Source organism: Genypterus blacodes, unplaced genomic scaffold (assembly GCF_046128005.1).
Source record: "Genypterus blacodes isolate CSIRO-AG114 ecotype Tasmania unplaced genomic scaffold, CSIRO-AGI_Gbla_v1 ptg000002l_1, whole genome shotgun sequence".
Taxonomy (NCBI): Eukaryota; Metazoa; Chordata; class Actinopteri; order Ophidiiformes; family Ophidiidae; genus Genypterus; species Genypterus blacodes.
The window spans coordinates 240,399-257,105 of record NW_027466816.1 but is presented as its reverse complement, the minus strand read 5'-3'; the positions used below and the strand labels follow the sequence as shown (position 1 = coordinate 257,105).

At 47.4% G+C, this 16,707-nt stretch overlaps 5 non-coding genes and 1 pseudogene across 5 annotated transcripts; all 6 read right to left on the bottom strand.

The window, feature by feature from the left end:
• Nucleotides 1-5,149: 5,149 nt before the first annotated feature.
• LOC143010146 (5S ribosomal RNA) lies at nt 5,150-5,268 on the bottom strand (annotated as a pseudogene).
• Nucleotides 5,269-11,905: 6,637 nt separating this feature from the next.
• LOC143009351 (5S ribosomal RNA) lies at nt 11,906-12,024 on the bottom strand. The gene has a single exon (XR_012964689.1). It is a non-coding gene; the product is annotated as a 5S ribosomal RNA (ribosomal RNA).
• Nucleotides 12,025-12,269: 245 nt separating this feature from the next.
• LOC143007915 (5S ribosomal RNA) lies at nt 12,270-12,388 on the bottom strand. Its single transcript, XR_012964535.1, has one exon. It is a non-coding gene; the product is annotated as a 5S ribosomal RNA (ribosomal RNA).
• A 3,050-nt stretch (nt 12,389-15,438) lies between these two features.
• Nucleotides 15,439-15,557, bottom strand: LOC143008555 (5S ribosomal RNA). The gene has a single exon (XR_012964607.1). It is a non-coding gene; the product is annotated as a 5S ribosomal RNA (ribosomal RNA).
• Nucleotides 15,558-15,802: 245 nt separating this feature from the next.
• On the bottom strand, nt 15,803-15,921 carry LOC143011498 (5S ribosomal RNA). The gene has a single exon (XR_012964920.1). It is a non-coding gene; the product is annotated as a 5S ribosomal RNA (ribosomal RNA).
• Nucleotides 15,922-16,166: 245 nt separating this feature from the next.
• Nucleotides 16,167-16,285, bottom strand: LOC143013464 (5S ribosomal RNA). The gene has a single exon (XR_012965145.1). It is a non-coding gene; the product is annotated as a 5S ribosomal RNA (ribosomal RNA).
• Between the last annotated feature and the right edge of the window lie 422 nt (nt 16,286-16,707).

Sequence of the window (16,707 nt, the reverse complement as noted above, 5' to 3'; positions counted from 1 at the left end):
CTGGGTGGAGGTCACGTTCCACCTAGACCCATCACATGCTCCAGAGTTCACGCTTCAGGTGCCCATGCTCGTGACAGGTGAGAAAGGAGCAGCAGAAGAGCCAATCATTGGTTACAATGTAATTGAACTGTTGTTAAAGAATGGTGTGGAGGGTCCACATGAAGTAATAACACAGGCTGTGAGCACAGCTTTCTCTTTTAGCTGTAAAAAGACTGAAATGTTAGTGAAAATTATTCAAAACAGTGACCCTGAGTGCAGTGACGGCCTAGTGAGAGTGGGCAGGCAGAAGGAAGTGATCCCAGCAGGTCAGGTAAGAACTATAAAATGTGCTGTGAGAACAGGTCCTCTACTGTCCAGTCAAGAAGCCCTTTTTCTGCCTGATGAACATGCCCCCTGGCCAGATGGCCTGAGTATGTCAGAGAGCATGATGACTCTTAGCGAAGGGACATATTCTCGCATAGCACTGCCCATCACCAATTACACCTGTCATGATGTCACCCTGAGCCCACGCACAGTGTTGGGGCAGGTTCAACTGGTCAAAGCTGTCTATCCAGTGGACGCCAAGCCAGTCACTCCCCGACCAGCTTCTCCAGTCGAACGTCCAGAGGTCAGCAGGGAGGATGAGCCTGAGCCTGATGGAAGGACAGCGGTGGACGAGGAAAGGTGGGACCCACCAATCACACTGATTCACCTCCCCCTTGCTCAGCAGCGACAAGTGAAGCAGATGTTGAGGGAGGAATGCAGAGCGTTCGCCAGAGACGATGATGATGTGGGATACATCCCTTCCCTACAACGGAAAATCAGACTCACAGATACAACACCGGTAAGACGTACCTATGTGTCTGTGCCTAAGCCACTTCACAAAGAAGTAAAACAGTACTTAGAAGACTTGTTAAATAGGGGCTGGATCCAAAAATCTAGGTCACATTACTCATCTCCCATTGTCTGTGTGCGGAAAAAAGATGGGAACCTCCGTCTGTGCTGTGACTACAGAGAACTCAACCGTAAGTCTCTGCCAGATCGCCACCCTATTCCCCGCATTCAAGATATGCTAGATAGTTTACATGGGAGTGCATGGTTTTCAGTGTTAGATCAAGGCAAGGCCTACCATCAGGGGTTCGTGGAAGAAAGTAGTAGACCACTCACAGCTTTTATAACACCCTGGGGCCTATATGAGTGGATCCGAATCCCTTTTGGCTTGTCTACAGCACCCTCCGAATTCCAGCGCAGCATGGAGGAGTGTCTATCTGGACTCAGAGATGAAATTTGCGAGCCATATCTAGACGGTAATCTGGTTCATAGCCCAACATTTGATAATCACCTGAAAGATGTGAGAAAAGTGCTTCAGCGCTACCAACAGCACGGGATGAAATTGACTGCAAAGAAATGTGAGCTCTTTAAGAACCAGGTCAGATTTCTGGGAAAGATCGTATCGAAGGAAGGCTACACAATGGATCCTGCAGAAGTAGCCCCAGTGCAAGAGATGAAGCAGAGAAAGCCAGCGACAGTGGGTGAGGTGCGGAAAGTGCTAGGATTCATCTCATACTACCGAGCCTATATCCCAAACTTCTCTCGCATAGCTAAGCCTCTCTATGCACTGCTGTGCGCTGAGATACCAGGCAGTGAGACCCCTAAAGGCACAAAGAAGCAGAAGGCTGGGGTGAGAAAGACAAAGCAAAGCCAGGTACCCTCACATCAACGTATCAGGTGGACAGAAGAACACAGTACAGTTCTCAGTCAGCTGATAGATTACCTCTCCAGTCCTCCTGTGCTGGGCTACCCAAACTTTGAAGAACCGTTCATTATGCATTGTGATGCGTCCCAGGATGGACTTGGAGCGGTGCTCTATCAAAAACAGGAGGGAAGGTTAAAGGTCATTGCGTATGGCTCCCGCACACTCTCTGCTCCAGAGAAGAATTACCATCTACATTCTGGTAAGCTAGAGTTTTTAGCAATGAAATGGGCTATATGCGAGAGGTTTAGGGATTATTTGTATTACACTCCATCGTTTGTAGTATATACAGATAATAACCCTCTGACATATGTGCTGACAACAGCTAAATTGAATGCCACGTTGCTGAGATGGGTGGCTGAATTGGCAGACTTCCGATTTTCAATTAAGTACAGGCCAGGGAAGTCTAACTCTGACGCAGACGGGCTATCGAGAATGCCCCTTGACATAGAGAAGTATATGCTAACCTGTTCACAAAAGATACAGTCTGAGATCTTGGCCAGTGTCTCCAAAGGGTTGTCAGTTCACCAGGTGGAGAGAGAGCAGTTGCTGTGTCCAGTGACCATCACCACAGCCATCGCAGAGCTGAGCAGTGAGCCGCGGATGAACGCAGCAAAGCAGATCGCCCCTCAAGCACTGAGAGCCGCTCAAGACGAGGATCTACTGCTGAAGCAGGTGAAACAGCAGGTCGCACAACAGCAGTGGCCGAGGGTGAAAGACACTCACAGTGAGTTGGCAGTGTTTGCAAGGGAGAAAGCGAAGTTGGTGATTGATGCTGAGGATGTTCTCCGGCAACAGACAGCAACACGCACACAACTGGTTGTGCCTCCAAAGTTCCGTCCCCTCATCCTGAGAGAGCTGCATGAAGAGATGGGACACTTGGGCGTTGAACGGACACTCCATCTGATCCGTGAGCGTTTCTTTTGGCCTCATATGCAGAGAGACGTTGAGCATCACATCAACAAGGTCTGTAGCTGTGTGAAAGGGAAAAGACCACAGAAAGCAGTAAGAGCACCACTTACCAGTATTGTGACAACATACCCCTTTGAGCTGGTCTCAATTGACTTCATGCACCTAGAGAAGTGTAAAGGAGGATATGAGTACATTCTGGTGGTCATGGACCATTTTACACGATTCGCTCAGGCGTATGCATGTACTAACAACAGTGCTCGAACTGCAGCTGAGAAGATATTCGGTGACTTTGTCCTCAAATTCGGCTTCCCCACGAAATTACACCATGATCAGGGTAGAGAATTTGAGAATAAGTTGTTTGCAGAGCTCCAAAAATACTCTGGCATCCAAGGTTCTCGCACCACCCCGTACCACCCCCAGGGGAACGGTCAAGTGGAACGCTTCAACCGCACCCTGCTGGCCATGTTGCGTAACCTAGATGACCAAGCTAAAGCAGATTGGAAGAATTCTCTTGCCAAAGTAATACACGCCTACAATTGCACGCGCAATGAGTCCACTGGATACGCACCATATTACCTGCTCTTTGGTCGTAACCCCAGATTGCCTATTGACATCATGTTCAGTATCCCCCACAGTGATGGCAGTGCATCTCATGATGACTATGCCAAGAAATGGAAACAGAGGATGGAGGAGGCGTACCAGTTAGCCTCCAAGGCTGCGAAGGCAAGCGGAGAGAGGGGGAAAAACCTGTATGACCGGAAGGTTCAAGGTGCAGAGCTGTATCCTGGCTGCAGAGTTCTCATTAGGAACTTGACTGAAAGAGGTGGACCCGGAAAACTCAGGTCATTCTGGGAAGACAAAGTCCATGTAGTGGTCAAGAGAAAACACCCAGAAAGTCCAGTTTATGAAGTACAACCAGAGGATGGCCAGGGCCGCACCAGAGTGCTTCATCGAAATCTGCTGCTCCCCTGTGACTTCCTGCCAGTTGAGTCACACAAGCCTGAAAAGAAAAGAGGTGAGAGACCACACAAAGAGAAAAAGACACCGACAAAACAGAATGCAGAACCCGAGTGTTCATCTGACTCTGAAGAGGATGACTGGCGATGCATGTCCAGATGGCCCCAAGGAGACTCCGCAGCACAAACCAGAAGGAACCTCAGACCAGAGGCTACAGAGTTTCAGCCACGGGCTGCAACACCAGCACCTGAGGGAGACAATGTGATGGGAGAACAGACCCTGTGGACATCAGACACGGACAGAGAGCAAGAAGAACAGATCGGGACTGGACTGGAAAATGAAGTGACTGTGACAGCAGGCCTGAGTGAGGATATAGAAGAGGCTGAGCTGGAGACCGCTAGCAATGAGGGAGAAGAGTATCCATCATCTTCACCACCTGCGAGACGATATCCTTTCAGAAATAGACCTGCACCCAAAACACTCGCATATGATAGGTTGGGGCAGCCCACAGTTAATTGAATTAAAGTTATGAGATTATATGATGCACTTTAAAGTTGTAAGTTCAAGCCATCCAGTTTTAAGATGAATACAATTTGTTAGTTCATGTCAAAGTCATATGATGGATGGAAAATGTTAATGTGTTGTTTAAAAGAAAAAAAATACTTTTAGTTTATATAGGCCCACACAAAGTCAGTTCTCACATTTAGAATCGCACAAATATAACTGAAGAGGAAATGGTGGTTGTAAGATATTGTATTTACAGGAGTATGGTTGAAAAGACTAAATGTAAAGAGACTCTTATAACGAAATGATATGAAGAAAAGAGTTATTAGAATATATGAAGTGTGAGATTCTATGTGATTTCGCTACAGGTCAAAGGTCACGCCTATTCCAGTCAAGACAAGCTGCCCGTGAACACAGCGGAGTAAATAGATAGTTGTCATAGTGCACAATGACTTCCTCTGTTTAACACATGACATTAAGGGGAGATAAGTGTGATGTGAAATCTGTCATAAGATATGTGTCTTGAATAATGGACTCTAACCTGGAAGTGATCAAATTGTCTTAAACAGGATGAACTGAGACGGGAAATGTCGGGACGACATTTAGTTAAGCAGGGGAGAGTGTGACATACCCCCCATTTAGTCTTTTCTTTGGTCCCTTTTCCATTAAGTTGTGGCCTTTTATTTTCTTTTGTTACGATGTTGTTGCATGTTTTGGCCAGAAGTGGCGCTGTAGTACTGGGATATAATGCAGTTGCATAACGGTGAGAGAGAGAAGAAGTAGCCACTGAGAACGGAAGGCGGGAGATGTAAATGGTGAAGTGAGCTGTATTGTGGAAACTTTGGATTAAACGAAAAACTTTTCCCAGCACGCCGTTGAGAGTATTACTTTCTTCAAGTGTGCAACACCTTCATCAGAAGAACACTAACATTTCAGATAAGATAAGATACAACTTTATTCTCCCGAGAGAAATTGCGTGTTGACAGAGGGAGTGAAACATGAGGGAGGAGGACCAGGTGAGGCCTGCTGCTCAGAGGGCCAAAATGCTTACGGCACCGGGTATTCCCAGGCGGTCTCCCATCCAAGTACTTACCTGGCCCGACGCTGATTAGCTTCCGAGATCAGACGAGATCGGGCGTGTTCAGAGTGTTATGGACGTAAACGAGGAGAGCAGCCACACAGAGGCTCTTTATAGGTGAGACAGACCCAGTTCATGTCACCGTGTACACATGACTACACTCAAGTTCATGTATATCACAATTTACATGATGCCTTCATCAGAAACACACATTTCTGGATAATGAAGTCTTACCTAATGAAACTGATGATCATCACATAGAACATAAAGAGAGACCACTAACATCTCTGACGCTCACTTTCATCATCATCATCTTCATCATCATCATCATCATCATCGTCACACAGTGGCTCGTGTACTTCACTTCTCATGTGCATTCAATCTTCTCATATTATGCCCATGTGCAATACTCATTTTCTGAATGTATGCTTTCATATAAGATAAGATAAGATACAACTTTATTCTCCCGAGGGACATTGGGTGTTGACAGAGGGAGGGAAACATGAGGGAGGAGGACCAGGTGAGGCCTGCTGCTCAGAGGGCCAAAATGCTTACGGCACCGGGTATTCCCAGGCGGTCTCCCATCCAAGTACTAACCTGGCCCGAAGCTGCTTAGCTTCCGAGATCAGACGAGATCGGGCGTGTTTTTTTTTTTTCTCTTTTATTATCAAAAAATAAATATTTTTACAAATACATTTTACACAAGTAAATACAAGTCATTTCAAATCAAATCAAATTATTTCCAACAATCTATAACACCATTCATCACATCTTTTTTTTTTTTTTTTTCTCTTTTTTTTTTCCTTCACCCATCACCCCTCACCCTTGACCTATTGACATTTGCACCCCACCCTGATTTCCATTCACAAATAGACAGTTATCTTCCAGCACCTTTTGTTTGAAGTTCTTGTCCCCACCATCCCACAGCAGACTCACATTCCTTTTCATAAAGTTACAGAAAAATCGCCAGATGTTCACTTTTTTGTCCTCGAAATGTGAATAGTTTCTCCGAAGTCTGATGACATGTTTGGCATAACTCAGAATGTAATTGATAAGCCATTTGTTCACCCCTGCTTTCCTTTCCTTATACCCAAATAGAAAAAACATCTCCCATTTTTCCTTTTCCGTGATTGTGACTCTACATTTTTGAAAGCATTGGTCCAGTTTCTCAAAAAACACTTTTAACTCCTTACATTCAAAAATAAAGTGCCTAAATGTCTCCACTTCCACCTCACATATATCACAAACCTTGCTGTTGAGTCTATTTATCTGGTTTAGCACCAAATTGACAAATATTCTATTGTGTCTGAGCCTGAAATTTGTATCAAAGCACTCTGATGAAATGAACTTCACATTTAGATCTGACCAAATGTGCTCCCTCTGAAGCCCATGGAACTGCCTTAGCCATACTTCCTCAGCTGCCGCTTTCTTCTTTTCCTTTCCCAAAAACACTCTATATAGTATCTTGGAGTTAACTGATCGTATGTCATGCTCTTTCCCTCCTTGGATGAGGGAGAAACTGACCAACTCCAGAGCCTTCTCTGCCCTCCTCCCCTTCACCAGCGCCACCCAGCTACGAGGTAACCCCTCTAAAATTCTCTGGCATAGTCTTTTGATCTCTATTGGTCTCACTTTCCCTAATCTTCCCCTGACCTCCTGGATTACTTCCTCCTGCAGAAATCCACCACCTCTTTGGATAAAGTGCTTCACCTGATTTAAACCTGGTTCCTCCAAGTACCTCCCTGAAAAAACCTTCCCCTGACACCTTATTGCCGGATTTCTGAAAACTGGTTGGTGTAACACCTGCTCCGCAGTCTCACATCTAAACTTTAAATCCCCCAGTAAAATATTCCACGCTTCAAGTATTTCCCCTGTAAATGCATTAACCTGTGCTCTTTCCCTTTGCTCCGTTTCCCTACATAGATTAAACACTCCTCTATTATCCCACCCCTGTAGGCAAGAGTCGAGGCACTTCTGCCACGCGTAAATCTTTGCGTTTCCCATAAATTTCCCTAACAGTCGAATCCGTGCACTAAGCTTTTTACTTTTCAGGTCCACCAATTTCAAACCGCCCTCCTTCTGCCCATTGATGAGCACCTTCCTGGCTATCAAATGCTGTTTTTTATTCCAGATGAAAGCACTCATCATGTCATTCAGCTTTCCTATTACCCTGTCCGGCATTTCACAGACTCTTAGCGCATACTGACACTTGGACAGGAGGAGGGCGTTAGTTACTATCACTTTACCCCTTAGATTCAATTTCCTCCCGGACCAGAAATCCAATCGCATTTTGATTTTTCCCTCTATTTCACCCCACGTTTGTTTTGTTGCTGCATCTCGATTCTTACCTACGTATACACCCAAAACCTTCACCATTTCATTTCTCTTTACAAAATTCCATTTATTTACACAATCGAAACCATCACCAAAGCCCATTAGCTCGGTTTTTTCCCCATTGATTTTGGCCCCAGATGCCCTCTCATAGCACTCTACATGCTGCAGCACCCTGTCTACACTCCTCTCATCCCTAACCGTAATACTTATGTCATCTGCGTACTGGTAGATTTTCGTGTCCGTTTTATCTTCCATTTCAATCCCCAAAATCCCTGGGTCCCTCCTAATGAGGGCAGACAAGGGTTCTGCCGCTATGGAGTATAACATAGCTGAAAGCGGGCATCCTTGCCTGATTGACCTCTCCAGAGCGAAGCTCTCAGTTAACCTCCCGTTTATTTTCACCCTACTGATGGCATTCCTATATATTAACCTAATCCATTTAGTGAAACCTTCCCCGAAACCCATCTTTTCCAGTGTTTTAAACAAAAAATCATGATCCACCCTATCAAACGCCTTCTCTAAATCAACCCCTATGTACAGCCCTCCCTTCTGATTCATTTTGTCAAAGATGTCCTGGATCGATAAGATGATGTCACTAATGACTCTCCCTACCACACCATAACACTGACAGGGATTCACCACTGTGCCTATCACCTCCTTCAATCTGTTTGCCAGGATTTTAGCCAGTATTTTATAATCTGTATTTAGCAGACTAATTGGCCTATAATTCCTCAAATCACCTTTGTCACCCTTATTCTTATACACCACTCGGATTGCCCCGTGAAGAAGTCCCCAGATGCTTTCCCCTCCCGCTCCATGCATTGAAAGATTCTCAGGAGAATTGGCTTCATCACCTGTTTAAAGGTGATGTAAAATTCCCCCGATAACCCATCCAGCCCTGGACTTTTGTTCTTATTCAAACCATTTATTGCTCTTTCCAATTCTTCCTCTGTTATGTTTTTATCACAGTCTGCTCTGTCATCTTCCCCTAATTTTTTTTCTATCCCTTCAAAAACACTGTGGTCTGTAGAGTTTACCTCCATCTTTGAAAAAAGTGTTTTAAAATGTTTATGAGCCACCTCCAGCATTTCCTCTGTCTTCTCCATTGTCTTACCCTCTTCATTTTTCAGGTTTTGCAGATGAGCTTTCTTTTGCTGTCTTTTTTCAAGCCCTAAAAAGAAACTTGTATTCTTTTCCCCTTCTAAAATATCCTTCATCCTCGATCTGATAGCTGCCCCTCTGCTCCGTTTCTTCTCAAGCTCATCTAATTGTTTTCTCAGCATGAGATATTTTAGATTGTTGAAGTTTTCCTCTGCAATCGACCATTCCAGCTCTTTATTAATCTGGTCTCTTAAACTATACTCAGTCCTTCTTTCCTTCTCCATTTTATTTTTACAATAGTTTATTGTCACTTTTTTGATGTGCAATTTCACCTCCTCCCACCACTCCCCCATATTTATACAACCCTCACCCTGCAGTTCTCTTTTTCCTTCTTTCAGTAGATTTTCAACTTTCTCCCTATATTTTCCATCCAGCAAAACACTGTTATTTAAACACCATAACCCTCCACCTTTGTGCTCTTTCTCCCCCAGCTCCACCCATAACCTTGCATGATCGCTAAACCCTGTGAACTCATACCAGCATTTTGAAATCTTTTTTTCCAGCCCAGATGCTAATAGACATAAGTCAATCCTGGACTGTTTAAGTTTCCCCAGAACCGTCTGTCGTCTGGAAAAGCCCCTTTCTCCCATATTGCGCACCCTCCACAGATCTACCAGGTTGAAATAGTCAAAAAGCTCATTTAGCGATTTCCTACTTATATCACTTTTGTATGTATTGTTGCTTGATATATCCAATCTCGTAAGTGCACAGTTAAAATCCCCCACTACACAAATGTTCCCTCCCAAATGCGGTTTTAGTTGATCAAAGAAAATTCCACGCTTGTTGTCCTCATTCGGTGCATAAATATTCAAAAGTTTGTAAAGCACATTCCTGTAAATAAATTCAATACCGATCACCCTTCCCTCATCATCCTTCACTATTTCCTTAACATTTTTGATCTTATCTCCTTTAGCAAAAATAGCGACTCCGGCTCGTCCATTTACACCGTTGTTTGCCCACACTTTTCCAGCCCATGTATCCCTCAGATAGCTTCTCCACTCCCTTGTCCACTTAGTCTCTTGTACACAGAGGATGTCAAAAGTATCCACCCTTAAGACATCTCTCATCTTGTTAATACATCTTAAGCCGTTTGTGTTTTGCGATAGTATTTTTAACATTGTAAATACATAGAGATAAATCAGGCCCATCATCTTTATGCTACAGTTCACGTCTTACTTTTTCCTCTTTTTGATCCCCTTGTCTTCAGCATCCATTGCAGTCTTCTCTTCCCCAGCTCCTGGCTGTTTCCGAGGTCCATATCAGACTCCGAGTTCCCCGACTCTTGAGACCCCGTCAAGCATATCTCTGAGTCTGATTCTGGGGGCCGCTGAAGTTGAACAATTTTCACCTTCCTCTCCTTTCTCTCCGATGTATCCACACTCTGCCCCTCTGCTGCGTCTCCATGTCCCGGCACCTCAGCTGTCGATCCTCTCACCTCCATTCCTTGCTCTCCGTCCGACTCCAGTATGTCTCTTCCTTTCTCCGCTTCCCCCTCCGCACGATCCTTCTCGGTCTCCTCCCTCTCAGAGATATTCTCTCTCGATTCTTCCTGCTCCTCACGTTGCTTTCCTCCCGTCCCTGGAGCATGATCAACGTCCTCACAAACACATCTGCTGCTCTCCTTTTTGCAGCTCTGGCATTTGTTCCCTCTGCCCATGCACTCCCTTGCATAGTGCCCCTGCTCTCCACATTTTCTACAAAGGAAATCTGGACAGTCCCTCAGGATATGACCAGTCTGTATGCACTGTCTGCACACTTTCACCTGTTTGTCGTGCAAAACTCTGAAGAACTCTGCTCCAAAAGCCGTCTCAAACTTGGTCGAATATGGAAGTGATTGGACCGTCTCCGTGAATTTAACTTTCACGTATCTTGTTCCGTCAGCAATTCTAGTTCCCGGCCACATTCTCCTGATGATCGGGGATACTGCACTCACTCCCCAGCTGTTCAGCTTGCCCAGAATGACGCTGTCCGTGATATACGCCGGCAGCCCCAGAAACGAGACCACCAGCTCATCATTACATAACTCCTTTGACATGATCGCGGTCTGTCCAATTTTTATGCCGTCCAATAGTCTTTCTTTCCCCTTCGGGTGATTCATTGTGATCTCATATTTATTTCTGCCCGTGTACCGGCAGGCGATGATTTTCCCACAAGTGTCTTGTATTGCCTGGATCAGCTCCATTGCGGTCACTTTATCTTCTCCAATCAGCTCCAGGGCGAGCGTTAAATTTTGCTGAAACTCTTCAGCTTTATCCTTAATAATCCGTATCTCTTCCTCTCTGATGATTTCTCTCTCCTGCCCTCTTCCTCCTTCCGCATTTTCGGCTACGTCAGGAGCTGTCACCGCACGTGTGTCCTCCATTTCTCCCGTCATATTCTGACCGTCCACGGTCCTGTACGCCCGATCGTCTTCCACCATCGGCTCGTTTGCCTCGGCCGTCCGGTCCGAGCCCGGTGCAGCGACTCTGGCTCCCTTTCCTCTGGTTCTCACCATACTTGGAGCACAGTATAAACTATTTTCCATCAGGAAAACACAAACCAAACAAACAAACAACTTAAAGTGTCCCCCAGACAGTCAAAACTGCTGGGGGTGGCTCCAAAAACCGAGCTATCAAAGAAACGAAAAATCTGGGCTTAAAGAAACGCCACAGTTCAAACTCAAAATCAAAATTGCCGCACAGGATCAGTCAAAATACACGCACGCCTGGAGCTCACACACACCTCCTCTTACTTCCGTGTTCAGAGTGGTATGGCCGTAAACGAGGAGAGCAGCCACACAGAGGCTCTTTATAGGTGAGACAGACCCAGTTCAAGTCACCGTGTACACATGACTACACTCAAGTTCATGTATATCACAATTTACATGATGCCTTCATCAGAAACACACATTTCTGGATAATGAAGTCTTACCTAATGAAACTGATAATCATCACATAGAACAAACAGAGGGACCACTTACATTTCTGACGCTCACTTTCATCATCATCATCATCATCATCATCATCATCATCATCATCGTCACACAGTGGCCCGTGTACTTCACTTCTCATGTGCATTCAATCTTCTCATATTATGCCCATGTGCAATACTCATTTTCTGAATGTTTTCTTTCATATAAGATAAGATAGGATACAACTTTATTCTCCTGAGGGAAATTGCGTGTTCACAGAGGGAGTGAAACATGAGGGAGGAGGACCAGGTGAGGCCTGCTGCTCAGAGGGCCAAAATGCTTACTGCACCGGGTATTCCCAGGCGGTCTCCCATCCAAATACTAACCTGGCCCGACGCTGCTTAGCTTCCGAGATCAGACAAGATCGGGCGTGTTCAGAGTGGTATGGCCGTAAACGAAGAGAGCAGCCACGCAGAGGCTCTTTATAGGTGAGACAGACCCAGTTCAAGTCACCGTGTACACATGACTACACTCAAGTTCATGTATATCACAATTTACATGATGCCTTCATCAGAAGAACACTAACATTTCAGATAAGATAAGATACAACTTTATTCTCCCGAGGGAAATTGCGTGTTGACAGAGGGAGTGAAACATGAGGGAGGAGGATTAGGTGAGGCCTGCTGCTCAGAGGGCCAAAATGCTTACGGCACCGGGTATTCCCAGGCGGTCTCCCATCCAAGTACTAACCTGGCCCGACGCTGCTTAGCTTCCGAGATCAGACGAGATCAGGCGTGTTCAGAGTGGTATGGCCGTAAACGAGGAGAGCAGCCACACAGAGCACCACATTGTCCTTTCCGGCGACGTGTCGGATGTCCGTGGTGTATTCCGATATGAAGGAGAGCTGACGCTGCTGGCGGGCCGACCAAGGCTCGGCCACATTGGACATGCAGAACGTGAGCGGCTTATGGTCCACGAATGTCGTAAACTCTCGACCTTCAAGCAGGAACCTGAAATGGCGGACTGCCAACCAGAGGCCGAGGAGCTCTCTGTCAAACGCACTGTACTTGCGCTCCCTGGGGGTCAACTGGCGGCTGAAAAAGACGAGTGGCTGCCAGGCGCCGTCGACCAATTGCTCGTGCACCTCTCCCACAGCATAATCAGACGCGTCCGTGGTGATAGCGATGGGGGCCTTGTGCGACGGGTGGGCCAGCATGGTGGCTTGGCTCAGGGAGGCTTTGGTGGCATCGAACGCGGCATCCCTCTCAGCCGTCCAGTCGACGGCCTGACCGGGGGACTTACCCTTAAGAGCCGCGTATAGCGGGCGCATAGTGTGGGCGGCCCGGCGGATGAACCGGTGATAAAAGGTTACCATCCCCAGAAACTCCCGGAGTGCACGAGCTGTGTGCGGTCTTGGAAAGGCGGACACGGCCTCCACCTTTGCAGGGAGGGGGGCAGCCCCCTCTTTGCTCACCAGATGTCCGAGGAATTGGATGGAGGGCAACCCGAACACGCACTTCGCAGGGTTGATAATCAAGCCGTGCTGGTCGAGCCTTTTGAAGAGATCCAGGAGGTGTACTTGGTGCTCTCCCTCCGAGGAGCTGGCAACGAGAATATCGTCTAGGTAAACGAAAATGAACGGCATGTCTCTTAGCGCCGAATCCATCAACCGCTGGAAAGACTGTGCAGCGTTCTTAAGTCCAAACGGCATCCGCAGGAACTCAAACAGTCCGAACGGCGTGACCACCGCCGTTTTGGGGATGTCTGCAGGGTGCACCGGGACTTGGTGGTAGCCCCGCACCAGATCCACTTTGGAGAAAACCAGTTTGCCAGCCAGATGTGCGGAGAAATCCTGGATGTGGGGGACCGGGTAGCGGTCCGGTGTGGTAGCGTCGTTAAGGCGGCGGTAGTCTCCGCACGGACGACAACCGCCATCTGGTTTAGGGACGATGTGGAGGGGTGAGGCCCATGGGCTGTCAGAGCGGTGGATAATGCCCAGGCACTCCATGTTGGCAAACTCTGACCTGGCGACTGCCAGCCTGACAGGATTGAGCCGCCGGGCCCTAGCGTAGACCGGGGGGCCCTTAGTGTCAATGTGGTGTTCAACCCCGTGCTTGATGGTAGTGGCGGAAAAGGTGGGCTTCGTCAGGCTGGGAAACTCACCAAGTAGGCGTTGATATCTGTCCCCCTCAGCAAGAGAGCTGGAGAGTCCGCCGTATGTTGCCTCACCGCGGACACAAGCAAGCGAGGAGAATGTCAATGCGTCTACCAAGCGGCTGGTCTTGACGTCCACTAGTAGTCCGTGAGCGCACAGGAAATCCGCACCGAGGATGGGGAAGGAAATGTCGGCCGTAACAAAATCCCACGTAAACTGCCGGCCCTCGAGACACAGGTTCACAGTCTTTGTGCCATAGGTGCGGATAGGGGTGTCGTTAGCAGACGTCAATGGGGGGCCGTAGCCTCCGCTGGCGGTGTCACTCCTCGTGGCCGGCAAAACGCTCCTGTTAGCTCCGGTGTCGCAGAGGAAGTTACGCCTGGAGAGGGTGTCCTTAATGAATAGTAGTCTGCTTGTTGCACCCACGCTCACGGCTACAACTGAACGTGGGCCCTGTCGTTTCCCGCCGGTCCATAGTTGCAAGGGGGCCGGCATCTCTTAGCTTTAGCGCCGAAACGCGCATGGAAGTAGCACATGCCTGAATTTGTGCGGCCGTCAGCAGTCACAGGGTCTCCTGTAGTTAGCATTCCTCTGCTGGGGGGCATGTAGCTGCGCGTCGGGGCTAGCACCTCAGGGGCGAAACGCTGGGTAGCCAGGAAAAAGCGATCAGCCTCCTCGGCGAAAGCTCGTGGCTCCGTGATAGTTGTATTAGTTAAGGCTGTTTGCACGTGTGGCGGCATGTGCCGAAGGAACAGTTCCATGAACAGGAAATTTGGCTCTTCTTTACCTAGCAGGTTCAGCATCATCTCCATGTGCTCTGAGGGCTTACTGTCTCCGAGGCCGTGAATAGCGAACAGGCGTCGGGCTCGTTCCGGCCGTGACAGCTCGAAGGTTTTGAGCAGGAGAGTCTTGAATGCTGCATATTTCTCCAGGGCAGGAAGAGAAGTAATAAACCCCACTGTCCGGGCCGCTGTAGAGCTCCCCAGTGCGGAGACGACGTGGAAATAGCGTGTGTCGTCATCCGTTATCCCGCGGAGGGCGAATTGAGCTTCCGTCTGTGCAAACCATGCCGCCGCGGACGTCTCCCAAAACTCCGGCAATTTGAGAAAAACGGCCATGTTCAGTCCAGTCTCGGATACTTCGTCGAGACTCGCGTCAGGGTCACCAGTGTAGTGCCGAACGACGGGAGTCGGAGGCGGCGTATTGAGTTTCAACGTCCACTTTATAGACATGCGGATTCACTCGTCTCGTACAATCAATACAGCAGAACAACAACACCTACGGACCGGAAGTCCTTTTAACCACCGTGGGGAACACACCTACCCACACCATAGTCCGAGGGGGAATTATGTATAATCACCACAATATCACAATTTACATGATGCCTTCATCAGAAACACACATTTCTGGATAATGAAGTCTTACCTAATGAAACTGATAATCATCACATAGAACATACAGAGGGACCACTTACATCTCTGACGCTCACTTTCATCATCATCATCGTCACACAGTGGCTCGTGTACTTCACTTCTCATGTGCATTCAATCTTCTCATATTATGCCCATGTGCAATACTCATTTTCTGAATGTATGCTTTCATATATGATAAGATAAGATACAACTTTATTCTCCCGAGGGAAATTGCGTGTTGACAGAGGGAGTGAAACATGAGGGAGGAAGACCAGGTGAGGCCTGCTGCTCAGAGGGCCAAAATGCTTACGGCACCGGGTATTCCCAGGCGGTCTCCCATCCAAGTACTAACCTGGCCCGACGCTGCTTAGCTTCTGAGATCAGACGAGATCGGGCGTGTTCAGAGTGGTATGGCGGTAAACGAGGAGAGCAGCCACACAGAGGCTCTTCATAGGTGAGACAGACCCAGTTCAAGTCACCGTGTACACATGACTACACTCAAGTTCATGTATATCACAATTAACATGATGCCTTCATCAGAAGAACACTAACATTTCAGATAAGATAAGATACAACTTTATTCTCCCGAGAAAAATTGCGTGTTGACAGAGGGAGTGAAACATGAGGGAGGAGGACCAGGTGAGGCCTGCTGCTCAGAGGGCCAAAATGCTTACGGCACCGGGTATTCCCAGGCGGTCTCCCATCCAAGTACTAACCTGGCCCGACGCTGCTTAGCTTCCGAGATCAGACGAGATCGGGCTTGTTCAGAGTGGTATGGCCGTAAACGAGGAAAACAGCCACACAGAGGCTCTTTATAGGTGAGACAGACCCAGTTCAAGTCACCGTGTACACATGACTACACTCAAGTTCATGTATGTCACAATTTACATGATGCCTTCATCAGAAGAACACTAACATTTCAGATAAGATAAGATACAACTTTATTCTCCCGAGGGAAATTGCGTGTTGACAGAGGGAGTGAAACATGAGGGAGGAGGACCAGGTGAGGCCTGCTGCTCAGAGGGCCAAAATGCTTACTGCACCGGGTATTCCAAGGCGGTCTCCCATCCAAGTACTAACCTGGCCCGACGCTGCTTAGCTTCCGAGATCAGACGAGATCGGGCGTGTTCAGAGTGGTATGGCCGTAAACGAAGAGAGCAGCCACACAGAGGCTCTTTATAGGTGAGACAGACCCAGTTCAAGTCACCGTGTACACATGACTACACTCAAGTTCATGTATATCACAATTTACATGATGCCTTCATCAGAAACACACATTTCTGGATAATGAAGTCTTACCTAATGAAACTGATAATCATCACATAGAACATAAAGAGGGACCACTAACATCTCTGACGCTCACTGATTATCATCATCATCATCATCATTATCATCATCGTCACACAGTGGCTCGTGTACTTCACTTCTCATGTGCATTCAATCTTCTCATATTATGCCCATGTGCAATACTCATTTTCTGAATGTATGCTTTCATATACGATAAGATAAGATACAACTTTATTCTCCCGAGGGACATTGGGTGTTGACAGAGGGAGTGAAACATGAGGGAGG